The sequence below is a fragment of the Pygocentrus nattereri genome, chromosome 26 (genome assembly GCF_015220715.1).
Source record: "Pygocentrus nattereri isolate fPygNat1 chromosome 26, fPygNat1.pri, whole genome shotgun sequence".
NCBI classification, from domain to species: Eukaryota; Metazoa; Chordata; class Actinopteri; order Characiformes; family Serrasalmidae; genus Pygocentrus; species Pygocentrus nattereri.
Window position 1 is genome coordinate 28,580,927 of NC_051236.1, and position 17,796 is coordinate 28,598,722.

At 39.5% G+C, this 17,796-nt stretch overlaps 1 protein-coding gene across 2 annotated transcripts in view; it reads right to left on the reverse strand.

Annotated features, from left to right (window-relative positions):
• LOC108427650 overlaps positions 1-17,796 on the reverse strand; it is a 150,513-nt gene that overhangs the window by 77,720 nt on the left and 54,997 nt on the right. The window lies entirely within an intron of this gene.

Genomic DNA, 17,796 nt, shown 5'->3' on the forward strand with positions numbered 1-17,796 from the left:
TTGCCGGCTGTGGTGGGACGTGTGCTTATCCGCATGCAAAATCGTCCGCAGGCCAATTTCACTCAGGGGCTCTTAAAAGCAAAAGAGTCCACATGGAGAAAAGTAACGCATTGACTTTACATGATTCAGATGTGTACATCATGTCCACATGAATAACATACTGAATGTACGATGAGATAAAATGTCATTAACATACAACACTGAAGCAATATATATAGTCTCCAAATGTTTTACATTAGTTGGAACATAGCTGTGAGGATTTGACTGCAGGCACAAAAGCACTAGTTAGGTCAGCTACTTATGTTTCGTTCTGGATCACAAACCCCACTCCAACTCATCCTAAAGAGAATAGATGGAGCTCCATCATTCCAGAGAACACAGTTCCACTGCTTCACAGCCCTGTACTGGGGAGTCTGACTCTGGCTCTGAGCTTGGCGTTGGGCATGGTGACCTTAGGCTCATATGCAGCTTCTCCAGAGCATCCCATTCTATTGGCAGTGATATTGTACAAGCTGTGTATGTGCAATTTAACATGTGATGGCCTGTAAATAAAGCATGAATAAAAGAATAGGAGAGAAAGATACGAATACCGAGAGATTCTAATGCCCTTATATATGCAGGGCCACTCAAATATCAGAGATAACAGCTAAAGAATGTGATCTGTAACTTGGCGCAACTTAAGCTAGGTTAGCTATTGTACAGAAGGTCATTATTTGAAACTATTTTGGACCTTATGCTGCAGGACAATGGCATTGCAGTAATAACTGCGCATCACAAAACTTGCAAAGTCACACAAGTAAGGTTGGAAACGTACCGAAATATAGAGCTGTGCAGATATATTATTCCAAAAGAGTTACTGACACAAAGTAAATAAACTGAAAGATGAAACTGTGCTCATGTATTATATTTCATTCATGTGGAAATGATGTACACATTTAAATCAAGGAAATTTAGTGCATCACTTTTTAACTGCAGGGCTGTAAAGTTGGGTTGCTGCATGAGAGAAAAAGTGCCTTTATCTCAGTGTACAGCAGATATCCTCACAGGGAGGAGAGGATAATTAAATCAATTAAAGCTCGTATTTGATAAGAGCTAATTGTGTGAGGGAGTTTGGTGCAGGAGAGCAGGCCGTTGACCCTGGCCAGAGGTGCAGTTGTCAAAGCTAATGCTACAGAGCTGATCTGTTTGCCGTGGGTGTGAAGATGGAGGATCCAAACACACAGCTCTATAATTTCAATTGTGATAAAGTGATGAAGTGGACCATCAACCCTGTGAAAAGCTAATAAAACAGAAAGCAGTGACTAATAGAGTCTGTGTGATCTGTATTAAATTAAATACTACAAGCTGTGCAACCTTGTCCTTCATTGCTGTGTTTTTGGGAGAGAGGTCTGGACTGCAGGAATGTCTGCGCTCTCTGATTACACAGCCAAGCTGGTTTAATATGTGCAGAATGTGGCTTAATGTTGTTATGTTGAAAAAGCATTGATGTCCCTGAAAAAGACGTCACCTAGAAGGCAGAATATGTTACTTATGTGTTCAGCATTAATGGTGCCTGCAAAGATTTGCAAGATATCCACTACTACACCATTATACTAAGACAGACCCTGGCTTTTGGACTTCACACTGGTAACAAACTGGATGGTACTTTCATTTTTTGGCCCATAGAACACAAAGCCCATAACTTCTATAACAATCTGAAAGGCTGACTCATTATACCACAAAAAATGTTTCCACTGTGTATCAGGCCATTTTAGATGACCTTGAGCCCAGAGAAGTGGACAGTGTTTCTGTGTGCACCACTGTGCACAGCACAGTCTTAACCTTTTGAATTTTTTTTTTAGGTTTTAATACAGTGCCATCCGAGTGGCTGAAAGTCATGGGCATACAGTTGTAGTTTTCAGCCTTGCACCTAAATCCCATAGATTTCTCCAGATTCCCTGAATCTGTTGTTATTATAATGGACTATAGAGATAGAAATACCTAAAATCTGTCTAACCACTTACTGAGGGTTGTTATAAGTCTTTTCTTTTAACAGTTGGATTTTTGAAAATAAATTTAGATCAAAGTAGATTTTAAAAATCACTGCAATTCTGTTTTTATTTGAATTTCACATACCGTCCCAATTTATTTGGATAGTGTTGATTTTATTGTGATTTTATGTGAAAATGATGTAGAAATGACCATTGATTTTACCCACGTATGCTCTGACCCACAAATATGTTCTTTGGACATACCTCACTTAAACCTTCAATAGGCAGGACCAACCAGCAGGTCCAAACTTTCACCGCACAGCTAGGACGATGTCCCAGGCACATCGCTTTAGTGAGAATTACAACCACCAACTGTTATTGTAGGTCATAACCAGAGAGAAAAAAAAGCAAAACCCAGGATTGCTGACCTTGCAATCCACTGTTAATACATCAACTGATAGTGTACTATGGCAGATAACGGCTGATTAAACAAGTCATAATCAAAGGATAATAAAACCATTTCCAGGACTAGGCATAGATGTCTAGGGCAAAGGATTGAATTGTTGTAATTTATTGTACAGTATTGAATTTTTCTCATTGGGTGAGTAGGTGACCTAGCTAGCTAAGTATGTATTGGTCTACACTAGGAATTAGCACAGCTCAGTTAAATCCCAACAGACTGCAGAAACCTTCAAGCAGAGTAATGCTTTGTTTACATATTATATCTTATCACAGAGTCTGATAAACATTCTGATATTACATATGGTGGCATGCAGCCTCAGACTAGTAAACCCTGTAATGGTGAAGCAGCTATTAAAACTGATGATCAAAAGACAGTTTTGGTAGGAAATAAGGAATCACATTTTATAACTTTTTTCATTGGCATGACTTTTTCATTTGAGCAGTCGGAAATAGTTGGCTTCCAAGTGAGAGAGCCCAGACCCCCCTCCCCCCAGGCCCTACATCAAGGACCCCTGTAGCTGCACCCTAGTTATGTAGTTAAACTAAATTCCAGCCTTAATTCATTTGAGTGAATAGGCCTATTGCTAAAATTCTCTGAATCCTTTCCAATGAAGCAACACTTTCTATGAAAGAACACATTGATGGAAGTATATGTCACTTTCAAAATGACATACCTTAAGACTAATAATGGATTACTAGGTTTTGCAGTTTGAGGGGTTAATCTGAGGGGAATATATGTGTTTGTATATGTGCGTGTGTGTGTGTGTGTGTGTGTGTGTGTGTGTGTGTGTGTGTGTTAGATTTGGATGATACATAATGGAAACGGTGGGATGTGGCAGCCACCCCACTGCATTTTCCATTTCTTCATCCGACACTTGAGTTCACCTCATCCAGACAATTCAGCATCACACCACACAGGCCAGAGAGAATACGCAGGTAACCTCTCTCTCTCTCTCTCTCACACACACACACACACACACACACACACACACACACACACACACACACACACACACACTCTCTCTCTCTCTCTCTCTCTCACTCTTTCCATCCACATCTACATCTCTTTAGCCAAACAGATTAATCATTGCACATTTGAGATTCAGACAGGTCCATTTGTGGCCAGCATGTACCAATTGCAAGGGCCATATTTATCTCTCCTCCAAACCTCTGATATCCTTAAAGGCACTCACACTGAAAATAAATCACAGACATTATCTCCCTATTTAAAATACAACCCAGGTGAGGGGAAAGATAAAAAGCGTGAATATTTAACAATCAAATTCACTACATTTTCAAATTTCAATGTAAGCAATGGGCAAATAAATCCATCTTTGTTTTTTTATTCAAAGACTAATCCATTCACATGCCTTTTTTGGTGGGTCACAGTTGTGTTTTTTCTAGATTCCAGACACTATACGTTAAATAAGGGAATGTCAACTGTGTGTGTGTGTGTGTGTGTGTGTGTGTGTGTGTGTATGTGTGTGTGTGTGTGTGTGTGTGTGCGTGTGTGTGTGCGTGTGCGTTTCTATCATAAAAACATCATCATATTCCCATTTTCTCAACACAGCTCAGCTTAAAACAGTGGACACCCAAATCTGATGACAGATACAACTTGCTTTACAGATCCAAATTATTTAAATTGCTTCGCTGTGTAGCAGAAAGACAAATTCCATGGTAGTTTATAGTCTCAAAAAAGACTTACAGATAAACTGTGCTTTGATGCTAAATTAAATTCTTTACCTGTTCTGTGGAGGAGACAACATATTAGAGTTTGCAGAAATAGAGAATATGAGGAAAAGTGGAAAATGAAGGATTTTAAATGCCTGCTGCCTTAAGCTGAAATCAATAAAACCACTTTCAAACACCAAGACATTAGATTAGAGCTGCATTTAAAGACATTTTAAATTCATTTTATTCAGCACAAAAACAGCAGGACTGAGGTACTACTGGTATAAATGAAGGCAGTAGGATATTGCTCATAATCTATAGTTATGATTAGAAACCTCAGCTCCAAAAGAGTTAGGACAGTATGTGAAATACAAATAAAAACAGAAAGCAATGACTTGTTATTTCACTTTTGCATTGAAGTCCCTGTAGTGATTGAATAAGAAGCCTTGGTATCTAATAGGCTTGGGAATTTAAGGGGTTAGGATAAGGAACACTTCAAAACATTAAAAAAAAAACATTTTAAACAGCATCCGGCACCCAGCACAGGCCTAGTCCAGAGAAAGGGTAGAGTGAGGCTTGCCAGATGCCAAATAATACATGAGCTAATAATCAGTTGAAGAAAATAAGCATCAAATTTTGGTATTTGCACACTTTGCATGTTAAAAATGTTTCATCATGTGAAAAGTTGAAAAATGATGTGATCACATGAAAAATGTGTTTACATTTAAAAACAAAACATGTGATTACTTGTTTTTGTGCTCGGAAATATGTGTGAGTCTTCTGTAAGGGATTTTAAGAACAATGTTCCTCAAGAGAAATCCAGAGCAATCTCTGTGTGCAAAGGTTAAGGCCAAAAACCACAACTGAATGTCTATGATCTTCAATGCTTCAATGGCACTGCATTAAAAACCAGCGTCCTTCTGTGATGGATATCACCATATGGGTTTGAAGATGCTTTGAAAAACCGTTGGTAATAAGCATTGATCAATGCTGCAAACACAAATGCAACTGAAGAATACATTATGCACAGCAGAAGCCATATGTCTGGAAATGCTGCAAGCTTCCTTAGGTTCAATCTTATCTGAAATGGGCTGATACGTAGTAGAAATGCATATTGTGGTCTAATGAGTCCACCTTTCAGACTGTTTGTGAAATAATGGATGTCATGTTCTACGGGCCAAAGAAAAAAGGGACCATTTAGACCATTACAGCCAGCATTGGTCATGGTATGGGAGTGTACCATTAATGCTGGTATATATATATATATATATATATATATATATATATATTGGAGCAACATATGCTGCCTTCTGAATGGCCATCATTTTCAGGGACTCCCATGCTGATTTCAACATGACAAGGCCAAGCCACATTCTGCACATTTTGCAACAGCATGGCTGAGTAATCAGAAAGTTCAGGTTCAAGACTGGCCTGACTGCAGGCCAGTCCCACTGAAACATGATGTACATTATAAACAGCAAATAATAATAATTATTATTATAACGAAAGCAAAAGTGGTTGTTCTGTGACATTGAACCATATGCTTAATGACAAGGACACTTTTAGCATATTTATTCTTAAGAGTGTCAGTTGTTATTAACACAATTCATTAAATGTGGAAGTATTTTCACGTTGAGTTATATTACATAAGTAGATGAGAGATAAGAAATATATCTGCAAATGAATCACCAAAAGTAATGAATAAAATTATATATGGCAAAGTAAAGGAGGAAAACTCTTTAAAAATCATTCAAGTTCAAATTATTACAGATTTGCCACCTTAGCACATGAGTACTTTTCCATTCCAGTGCTTAATTCACTTAATTCATCTCCAATCACACACACACACACACACACACACACACACACACACACACACAAGCCTACCTTAACCCCCTTATATCTTCCTCCAGGGTGAGTGTCTTGAGCAGAAACATGTTGTTAAGATGTTTTTTTGTTTTGTTTTGGTTTTTTTTTTTTTACCAGTGAACAAGTTATTGGACAACAAAGCCTAATCTACGTTTGACAAGCCTGGCCTGTTTCATTTAAATAAAGACCGGGAGAGCGCTCAGGGCCTTAGGCCCGGCTAATTCACTATGTTACTTAAAGACAAGAAAAGACTGCATTTCAATCAGCCACTATTCAAATACCTCTGATTAGTTTGGTTCGATTTGAACTTTTCCTCGTTCCTCCTTTTAAAACAAGGTGCATTTTTAAATAACTTTTTTCCTTCCACTTTCCAAAGTGCAATTACTTTTTCAAAGATCTGCAGCACATTTATACCAGATGACAAAATAGTAGATACTGCTTGAACTGTAACAAAATACACAGTTAGTCACAGTCAATTAAGTTTATGGTGGAAATATTAGAGCGGTGAAATTTTTTGGGTACAGCCTGCCAATCATGTCCATTAGCAGGCCCTGTTAAAGTAGAAAGCTGCAGGCCACTCATAAGGCACAAAGGCATCTGAGACTGGAGGGGCCTGACAGTTATAATTTGACATGTCAAAGGGAATATCGAAGTCTTTTTCATTAACACCACCTTCTCCCCTTTGTTGGTGAGAGGGTTTGAAATGTGGAGCTGTCAGTGTGAACACAGAGTTTTGGGGGTTTCCATTCTAAGGCAAGGATTAAAAACGTAGGAGCATGGAGTGTTACTTTAGGTCAGAGTCAGAATCAGAAGCACATTATTGGCAAAGTACACCTGCGTGTAGACAAATTAGTCTTGGTAAAAAGAGTATTTATGTAAATGGACAGTACAACCAGGAGTACAAACCTCAGTTCTATAAAAAGTTGCCATGGTATGTAAAATGTAAATAAAAAGAGGAAGCAGTGATTGCTATGTCCACTTTGACCTGAATTTATATTAAAATATGTGAAGATAGATAGATAGATAGATAGATAGATAGATAGATAGATAGATAGATAGATAGATAGATAGATAGATAGATAGATAGATAGATAGATAATGTGTGACACAGCACAACAAAGACCCCGTATGGCCCCACAGCTGAAGACTTGAAGACTTCAAGTAGACTGAAGAAGGTCTACTTTCAAAAGTGAATCAACTGGTGTCTTCAGTCCATGAACAATTATGAAGTGTTCTTATTTACTGTTTTCTATTTTTATGAGCATTTCACATACTTTCACAACTTTTTAGGGATTGAGTTTTGTACTGATGAGTTTGAGACACTTCGTAGGAGGAGGAAGAAAAATTTTGAAGTTACGAAATAACTGAAGATTGCTAGCAGGACCACACCTGGAGCTCCTAAGTTGATGAAATGACAAACCCCACCAGCACCCATCTCCCCCTTGTAACACAAAATTCCGAATGTTGAAGCAACAGTCCAAACTAGCAACTACTAACTATTCTGTAGCTATTCTTAACTAGTCTTAGCCATTCTGTAAAGAGGTTTTATTCAGAGGCACTTTAATTTGGAGAGCGCACTGTAGATATTATAGAAGCTAATCTTATAACTTTTATTCAACTAAACACTGAATTCCGCTCAGTTTTTCATAACCCAATATCTACACCTAACCCTCACGCTGATGCTTATCCTAGCTCTAACCATAATGCTAATGATAATCAGCAGAGCTTTAGCATCTGAAAATATGTAGATAATCTATTTGGGGTATTTCAAATAAAGGGGCCTTTGATTTTGTATCACTTCTGTTGTTTTAATCGCCAAGAAATTGGCACACAAAACAGCTATTGCTATTTTTAAATAGTAAAAGAAAAGAAAATCTGAAGGTTTTGACGATATGATACCAACAATATACCATATCAATGCATGTAATATAGGTGGGATATGACTGTAAAATCTACACCAACAGCAGCAAACACATGTTTGAAGGACTCCAGTTCAGAGCTGGTTAACAGCAGGGAAAGAAGCTTCCTGAGTGGCTGAAGTTTTTGGATTTTACAATTCTGTGTAAAATGACTAATTACACCCTCTTACATGGGAAACAACCTTCTGAATACACATAGATACAGAGACGCAATGTCCAGACATAACCAATTGAAAACTGGGATCAATTCCATTTTGATTCATTCAATAAGGCAGCTGTACTGCAATCTAGCGATTGCAACATCTTTCACAGACAAACAATGGCTGGTTTTCATTTCACAAAGCAATTTTCAGCCCATGGCCTAAAATCGACTGGACTGAAGCAATTGCACTCCCCATAGCGGCGATATATTGATCTGAAATCAGAGTCAAAGTATGGCGCTAATGCAACAGTTTGGTCACTCTAAATAGCGGCATCTAAAAAAGGGGGTCTAAAAAGCCTGCTGGCATGTGAGCCATTCAGAAGCAGGATTTGCCAAAGGCTGCTGGATGGATATTGATTACGAGGCATGAGCCACCCGCTGAAAATAAAAACAAAGCTGTTCTCCATCATCGAAGCTGGACTGCACCCACCTAAGCTTAGTGTCTAAAAGCAGTACTAGCTTGGGTTAGCACATCAGAAACTGGGCTTAATTTCCTTATCTAAAACCGAGGGATTCACACACGCACACACAGATGGGATCATCAAGGATCGGCTAATGCCCTCATGTATTTTGATTTCCCCCTTTTTCTCTCCATCTAAATAGGGCTTTAATAACACCTTAATTTCCTTACTACATCATTATTATCTTTTGATATGGAGGTGCCATCTGGCAAATGTTCAACTGAAAGGAGATAAGAATACATAATGAGAGGGAGGTTGAGTCGCTCTCTCTCTCTTACAGCCGGCGCTAACAATGATAGGCTAGCATAATTAGCACTGAGCCTACAGATTGAAGACTCATCCGGTGAGGGAGTCTTGTTAGCTACGCACCAGCTTTTCTCCACAACTAAAGTACTGCCTGAGGCACATCCATAGCTTTGAATGAGCATTTCCCACTGACTGATAACGATCTAAAGGTTGATTGTCCACAGGCAGGCCTAGCATGTTAGATTTAGCGGTGAAGCGAGGTGTATATGATCATAATGCATGCCAATGTTAGGGAATATACACTCATTATCCACTTTATTAGAAACTCTGATCTTTTACTTCTATTCACTGGCCACTTTATGAACGCCATCTACCTTCGAGTTTCCCTTTATTGGTGTACAATTACAGACGGTGGCCTCCTGCACAGTTTATCAGCTCGCTACCTCATTCATCATTGGTCAGTTTCAGCTGTGGACCAGATATTATTCGGGTGGTGATCCACTCTCAGCACAGCAGTCAGTACACATGTCAGTATCATCTAGGTTGAGAGTCATCTGCCAAAAATATTCAGACAAGAGTGGCTCTGTAGTCAGTAATTGCCAGTTGATAAAGGGCTAGAGCATCAGCAAATGGGCAACAGTCTCTAACTGTACACTATAGCTTTAAGTGGGTCTAAGCTTTTTTGGTGAAACTGACCCCAACTGGCCCATCTTTACCCAAAGAGCAGAATAAAGCCTGTTATTTCTGATCCAGTAGTTGGTTAAATTCCAGAATACTGAGAATAACAACTAATTCATTCATGTTAATTATTCAGGAGATAAAATGCCGCTGTTGGGACAAAACATTTTTCAGTTGTTGAAATGATCTGAAAGTACTCATTGTCCTTCACATTGAATGTAAAAGTCACGATGAATGGACCAACAGAAACGACCCAAAATTAGTTGGACCATTGATTTACATTATAAGTAGAGTGTGCTTTTTTCTTCTTCTATAAAGTTCTCATTTTGGAAATACAAGTTTTTGCTCTGACAACAGTAATATATACGTGTGTGTGTGTGTGTGTGTGTGTGTGTGTGTGTGTGTGTGTGCATGTGGATGTGGATGGTAGCTTCACCACTTCAATCCTAAAACCTAAATCATAAAATACATAGGATGTTGCATATTGGACAAACCTTAATGGGCATATCATAAAACATAAGATAAAAATATGTTTGTGCCTCGTGGACTAAATTCTGTCAATCAACATGAGTGGGTGACTCCAGCATTAAAATAGGAGGGTAAAATCTGCTTAGTGGAAGTGGAAGGAGGGCTGTGAGAACCTGATTCTGAAAATTGTGCCAAACCTGAATCCGACAGATGTTCAAAAATGTATGCTCGAACTTTACTGAGCCCTACATGAGCAGCAATTTTTCAAGCTCTACTGTAGACCTATAATGTAGAGATTTCTAATAAAGTGGCTGATTAGTGCAGTTTATTCATTTGTATACTGGTAAAAGTGCATTTGAACAGAATGAATTAAACACAGATTTTTTTGTGTAAAATGTGAAAGAAAATTGCCCAATAAGTTTGAGTCAAAGGCAAAAAGTAAAGTGCAGCATGTAAATGAATGCTCTTGCTGTGTGTCTCACTGATGGTTGTAGCTTTTCCCCAGCTAGGCCTCTCTTTGGCAGGATGTTCACTGTGTTATCAGAGGAAACACTCACGAGACGGTGAGGGCTTTGTGCTTTCATCAACTTTCCTTAATTAAATCTACCCATCTCCAGGCACTTCCATGATCTTTGCAAATAAAACCAAAAGTGAGCGCACCTCATTAAAGAAAGTGACTGTTAAAACAAGCCAGCAAGACCACATGAGTGTCTGTCTGAAACACGGGGCTGATGTGATGGCGGAGGCTTTCTTCCAGTGCTGTGGAATTCATTCTCTCTCTCTCTCTCTCTCTCTCTCTGTTTTGCAGTCAGTTCATGCTAAAATTATGTGTCATTAGCAAATTACACAGGTGCCAGAATGAGTTTATCATGTTGAGTATGTAAATCTGGGCTGTATCCGGAGGTGCTGCTTATAAAAGCACCCTATCTCTTAAGCCAAATGAGAATGCCACACTGATAGGAGATTACCCTGCTCTAGTGCAGGCTGCTGCTGCCCTGCAGGCGAGGAACTGAGTTATGACGCGCTTGTTTCCCTAATCTTTATGCAACCCTAACGAGGAGATGTGCAGGGCTAAACAGGGAGCTGGAGGAAGGGGGGGGTGGGGGGGGGGGGCAGTAAACAGGGCATCTTTAGTCGATGTTGTTGTTGAGGTGGCAGACTTGACTCCTTGTTTGTGTCAGGGGCTGGAGATGATTGGTTCATGTTCTTTTCAGTGGAAAGTAAGGGGCCAAGCACTGGTCACTGCCTACATGCTTTTTACCCTCCATCCCACTGTGTGCCAGACGTGTGTACAAGCACAATCGAAGCACAAAATGTGCATTGATGTGACCGCAAAGCGAACTCACAATTTGCTTAAACATAAAGGAGCAATGAGTGATGCTTATAACCGAAAATGAAACACTGTGTGTAAAAGTGATTTTCTTTAAGTTTCTTTTATGACATAGAAACAAAGACACAAATTACTTCATAGGCTTGGCTTGTATGAACCTTTTATCCTAAGTGGTTGCAGGTCAACACATGAGCAATGCCAGTGTCATATGATAAAACTTGGCGCAGAAGAAAAAAGATTTGCAAGCTCATTCGTTAAAGCTGCTAAGACTATGCTAATCACTTTACCACAGGTTACTCAATACAGTACCGTAATACAGTCAATACAGTACCAGGCGGGTAAGTTGCATGTTGCTGAGTATTGAATAGAAAAAATGATAATGGAGGAGCAAGTTAGGCTGGTAAAACATGCTAACAAATGAAGGAAGAGAACTAAGAGAAATACTGGCAAAGAAACAGTGTAAGCTGGAAAGCGACTGTGAAGTTGCATGTTTTCTTTTGAAAATGCTTTGAGTCAAATGTCTGTAGAAGCAGTCTGCAGGCCTAGGGGCTTGGTTTTATACACCTGTAGCAATGGAAGTGATTGGAACACCTGAATTGAGTGATTTGGATTTGTGAGTGAAGACTATTGGCTCTCTCTCTCTCTCTCTCTCTCTCTCTCTCTCTCTCTATATATATATATATATATATATATATATATATATATATTAGATTTAAAATCATTTCATTTACCAAGACACCATCTTTGCAGTGCATCTTCTCTCATTTTTTCTCCTACCTTTGTTTTGTGCAATACATTTGCATGAGAAACAAAAGCGTACTTTGCCCATAAACTGCATGTTTAGACTTGTGTGGCAGTTTCTGGAAGAATATGTGCAACTTGTGTTGATTTTTGTCTGCACTGATAAAACGTGCTTGCTCCAAATGTCATTTCCACATGAATAAAACATCCTACAGCTACACGATTATTGCCAAATCTAAGTAAACCAAAAGACAAAATATATTTTATTCATGTGGTAACGATGTATATATTTGAATCAAGAAAACACAATATGCAGTACTTTACTAAGTGTGTGTGTGTTCATTCTGATACGAAATCAAAACAGAGACATCAAATCCACATGAGGCCTATGCTGTGATCCTCACCATACAATCTATCTTGGTGTCCAAAAGTAGCCACTTGTTTCTCATTCACTATATCAGCATCGATCAGGTAAACGCACTAATAAAAAGCAACCACAAAAGCGAAGTGAAGCCTCTAGCCCCAACAGCACCATCTCCATCGACCTTGAGAGGCGAAAGCAGCAGACGAGGCGATCCAGCGCAGGCCTGCTGTCACATTCTCATGCAAATGGAGCCATGAGTGTCTGCTGCCCCACTCCCCCTCGCTCCCCTAAACGCACAGATTGTCATTACCCGTGTTTATATGCAGAGATAACACGCCCAGAGCTAGATATCAATACGGAAAGTGAAAGGAGATTATGAGCAGCATTTAAAAGGACATCAGTCACAAAAGAATGCATTAAGTAAAGGGTGTAATGGATGTTTATGGAGTGCCCTTGGTATGGTGCAGAGAGTAAAGGCATTCAGAATGCCACTCAGTGACCACCGAAAGCTGGCTAGTATGATTTGGCGATTAGCCTACGAATCAGAACTCTCAGGAAAAAAGAGAAGAGAATACAGATGAGAGTTAAGCCAGAATGACATTCAAAGTAAGTGCTCAAATGTTCTTGACACACTGTCTGTAATTTTCTATACACTCTGTGACCACATTATTGGAAACCCTTTTCTTGCAGCTCCATCTTGCTGGTGTAGAAATTGCAGCCCATCTGTTTCTGATCTTAGCTGCAGAGAGCAGTGGGCCATTTTTAGGTGGTGGACTACTCTTGGCCTAGCAGCAATACTTACGTTTACAAACCCCAGCAACATTCTTGTGTCACTACCATGTTACCACCCAAATATTATGTGATCAATAGTGGCCCTGTGGCCAGAAACGTACCACTGATGGTTGGGGGCTGGTCGACAAATGTGCAGCTACAAAAGAGCTACAGTCTGTAACTATACCTGTATATTTGACTTTATGAGCTCATAAGGTAGATGAAGTGGCCAGTGAGCGGATGTACAAGGTTGGGTTTTTGTGAAGTATCTGGGGAGAATATAATATCTAAACAAGCCAACAAAATGAAGCTTAATTAGCCAATATCAGAATAAGAAAATGACTGCCCCTGCTGAGAGTGATCATTAGCAAGGTTATTTGATGGAGACTGCCAAAACTCAACTTAAGCAAGAGCACAGCTGAAGAGTTAACGATGAGGGTCCACTAATGTGGAGCTGCCCGCAGCCTCGGGGCCTGCTGTGAATTGGGTGGCCCATTAGCTAAAGTCCTGAGGCTAACAGCACTCTACACACATGCACAAGCTCACACACACACACACACACACACACACACACACACACACACACACACACAGACTCTTTTCACTTCCTTTTAGACTCCTTCCTCCATGCAAGGGTCAGAGCCTAAAGGGTTAAATGTTGACCGCAGTTTGACTGGGTTAGTGTTAAAGTGTACTGACATTTACCTGTCAGTCCTAGCTGATTGTGCTCCATCCACTCTACCCTGGTGTCAGACAGGAACAGTCCTGTGCTGTTCTTTTGCCCCAAATTACGTGAAACCCAAGCGCCAGTGCACAGAGACACACCTTGCTCTCAAAAACGCACAAACAATAAAGGAAGTTGCATGTTGACGTACAGTAATCCTTTAATTGAAGGCAGGGCTACAGCGGCCCTACAAGGAAAAGAAACAGATCTCCTGAGGAATGGAAAAAAACAGTACTCAACAAACCTCAGGACTGAAAAAGAACAGCATCAGTAGGACCTGTGACAGTAACCACTCTAAAAAGCATCATATCCAATAACTGAACTCTGTCCATCAACCACCCAACTCTCATTGTCTCCAACACTTCTGCTCCAGTCCATTCCAGGAGCTTTAGTCCTTTAGGCTGTAATTAACCATCCATCCATCCATCCATCCATCCATCTATCTATTGGTTTCTTTGTATACTATATGTATTTGTATGTATTTGTTTATCTGGATTCAGTGTGTCCACAATTCATTACAGCTTCCATTCAAATCTGCAGGGATATTTTTCCATGCTTGTTGCAAACACCTTCAAAGTACAGTCTTAGAAGCTGGTTGCATTTTCTGCTTCTCATGATCCATGTAATCCCAAACACATTCAGTGATGTTGAGGTTTGGACTTGGGGTGGTCAGTCCATCGTTCTGAGAACACCAGCAGCTTCTTCATTCAATAAGCACTTCCTTCATCTTCTCAGCAGTGTGCTTGTTACCCTGCTGAAGAATTCATTTCTTCTCAAGTAAACGATTTCCTGAGGTTATTGCATAATGCATTCAGATTTTGCTTGTACTTATCCACATACACAGTGTCCTCAATGATCCTCCATTATGCTTGACTGTTGTAGACATGGTTTGAAGAGTCCGTCATTGCTTCAGCAGTCAACATATTGCTTGCTGTTACTTCCAAAGACATCAAATGTAGACTTATGAGCCCATAAAACCTTACTTGACCTGTCTGCTGTGTAAGTTTCAGTGTTCTAGGGCAAATGTTCTTTCTTTTGTATCTATTTCCTTTTTCAGTAATAGCTTCTTGATATCAGTGGTATCTTCTAACAGTGGTATCTTCTAACAGTGGTATCTTCTAACAGTGGTATCTTCTAACAGTGATTTTCTTTTTTTTTTTTGCAGATCTAAAAAGGCAGGGCATGGTTTTCTTCTGTCTCTCAAAGATGAAACATTTAAGTGCTGTTTAACCCATTAAACTATTCCCTCTACATCCTTTTAATACTATGTGGACGTTTTTTGGAACGTTCTGTGTTTTCTTGTGATTTTCCCTTCCTTATGCCATTAATCATTCTATATCTAATCTCCTTTGAAACATCGCGTTCACTCATTTTAGAAGAAGGGTCACAATATCAGTTACAGCTTTTGTTATGAAGACACAGCTGCAACTCATTGGTTTTAAGATTGGAAGGATGTAAGAGTTCAAGAGGCAGCGGAGTGCACGAAAGAGCGGACAAATGCGATCCTGATAGGTTTGATACTTTGTGTTGGAGGCTTTTCTGTTAATTATATATTTATTTTATTGTATCATCTTTTAATCTAACTGCATCTCTTTCATACTATCTATTGGTTTCATTTGTGTGTGAATACATTTACCTTGTCTTAACTTGACTTAAGGCGACCTGCATTCCTAAACGGGGCCATCAGCTTTGTCCTCAGGTGTAGAAAAAAACACTAATAAAAACACAAATTAACATTTACACTGGCACTTACAAGCAATAGAGGGATTCGATGTACATGGCTCATAAAATGTTTTCCTCATAAACGTTCTTATAAAATAACGTCCAAACGGAATCTGTTGGGAACGAGGCAGGCCAATAGCTCAAGGCCGCACATGCGGGATTAAATCAGCATTCAAATCCATTGCCTGGTGTGTTACACTGACGTTCCAATGAAATTCTATTCAACCTGTCCAGATGTGTCAAAAACAACTGATCCGTCACTGTGAATCAACATATTTCACAAAACACTAGAAACATCTATTGAAACGTGGGTTCGTATGACTAACCGAGAGGTCAAAGGCCAAATGAGCTATAACAGAAGAGTATCCAGCTCTACTCTCCTGCTTGACTCTAAACAGTTCAGTCTTTTGAAATGCATATAATCTCCTCAGTAACCATGCAAGGCTCTACACTAGCCACGTGAAATATTTAAAATATTTAGGTGATTCATTGCTTTAACGGATAGTTATGGCAGGGCAATACTGTCAGAAGATTTCAGTGATGAAATGCTTTAATCCATTATCTTGACAGCTAGAGATTCAGATCCCCTTTTAATGCTGAACATGTAAATTTTACGGAACGCAAACACGTTTTAAGGAGGTCTATGGAAGCCAATTAAATCAAATACTAGATTACCAAATTACCATTTTATTAACCTGAAGGTTACCATTTCCGTGATTTAAAATTGCTTTTGGAAGGACTATTTGAACAGCTCCGCCATGAACGCGGAGACAAGAGCGAAAAAAAAAGAGGGAATTAATCAGATGTCACTTCAAATCTACATTTCAAGTCAGTATAAACCTCACTCCATGATTTACATGTGCTTAAGAGGCATGGAGAATGAGAAGGATTAGGACCTTGTTAAAGAACCAGCCCATTTAAAGTAATGGTGGAGTCGACCAACCTGGGGCAAAGAAGGGAGTCGCGGCATCAGTCGAGCTTAAAAATGAACCTTGACTCAAAAATTCCAAACCGTTAAAAAAGCCAGAAGAGCGTATATCTTTTGACGTCGGTCAGAAATACAAGTTCCTGCAAGTGCTGATATAATCCTGCCTCGCTCAAGCCTTTAAACTAGACCAGATACTTCAATGCCACGCAGGAACGTCTCTTATCCTCTCTAAATCAACCTATGGAGGAGGAAAGAAAATATATATCAAAAGGACATTAACCTTTACCGCCCATGCAAATATGGGACCTCAATTAACAGAAGTAAATAATCCTTGTAATTACCCCTTGCCCAAACTCATCTGGCATAAACCACAGTAAATGGACCGTTACAACATAAAATGGGTATCTAATTGAAAAAAAAAACTCTAGGAGGACACTGGGGACTGCTGTATAGACCAGTCCACAGCAGCATGTCCTCTGTGACTGAGTAAATCATTATCTATCAATATGTGCCTCTCATATACAGCACATTACCCATCTGCGCTGACTTCCACCCCCACATTATTGCAGGCGCTTTCACACCCATTCAGTTTCTTCTCATTTGAAGATTAGATGAGCTTTACGTGTGTTATTTTCTTCAAAAGTCTAGAGAGAACTGGTCTATAAAATTTCATTATTCTGCACTGCCCTGCTACAAAAACCAGCACAGATCTGAAAGTCCCCAGCAAAACCAGCACACGTTGTGTTTTGGATGCTGGTTTGGGAGCGGTCTTGCTAATAACCACCAACACGAAATCTTGCGTCTTCATTTTTCTCTTTTTTTTCATTTTTGATGTAATTTGAAATAAGTTCTTTTTTCCTTTTTGCTATTCTAAAATTTCATGACGAACGGACCAACGGAAAGGAACCTAAATTACTTGGATTACATCATCCGTCCATTTACTTCCATTAAAAGTCCAGAATGCGTTTCCTTGGCCTGTAACGTGACCTTTTTGGAGATATGAGGTTTTGTTCCAACAGCTCTGATATGTTGTGTTTATGTGTAACAATTAGCGTTGCGCTAACCACAGGCCCACACAGGACACTGTGGCCAAAAAGAAAAGAAATACCAAATACTATCATGATAGGAAATGATTTTGAAGCACCTTGAAAGTGGGAAGATTTTTGGTGGCGAGTAGTTTTGAAATGCTTTTTATTATAATGATCTGGTGTCTGCAGAAGCAAGGCAGATAGCTAGCACTATTGCTAGGAAGCTGAATATCGTATTGCAG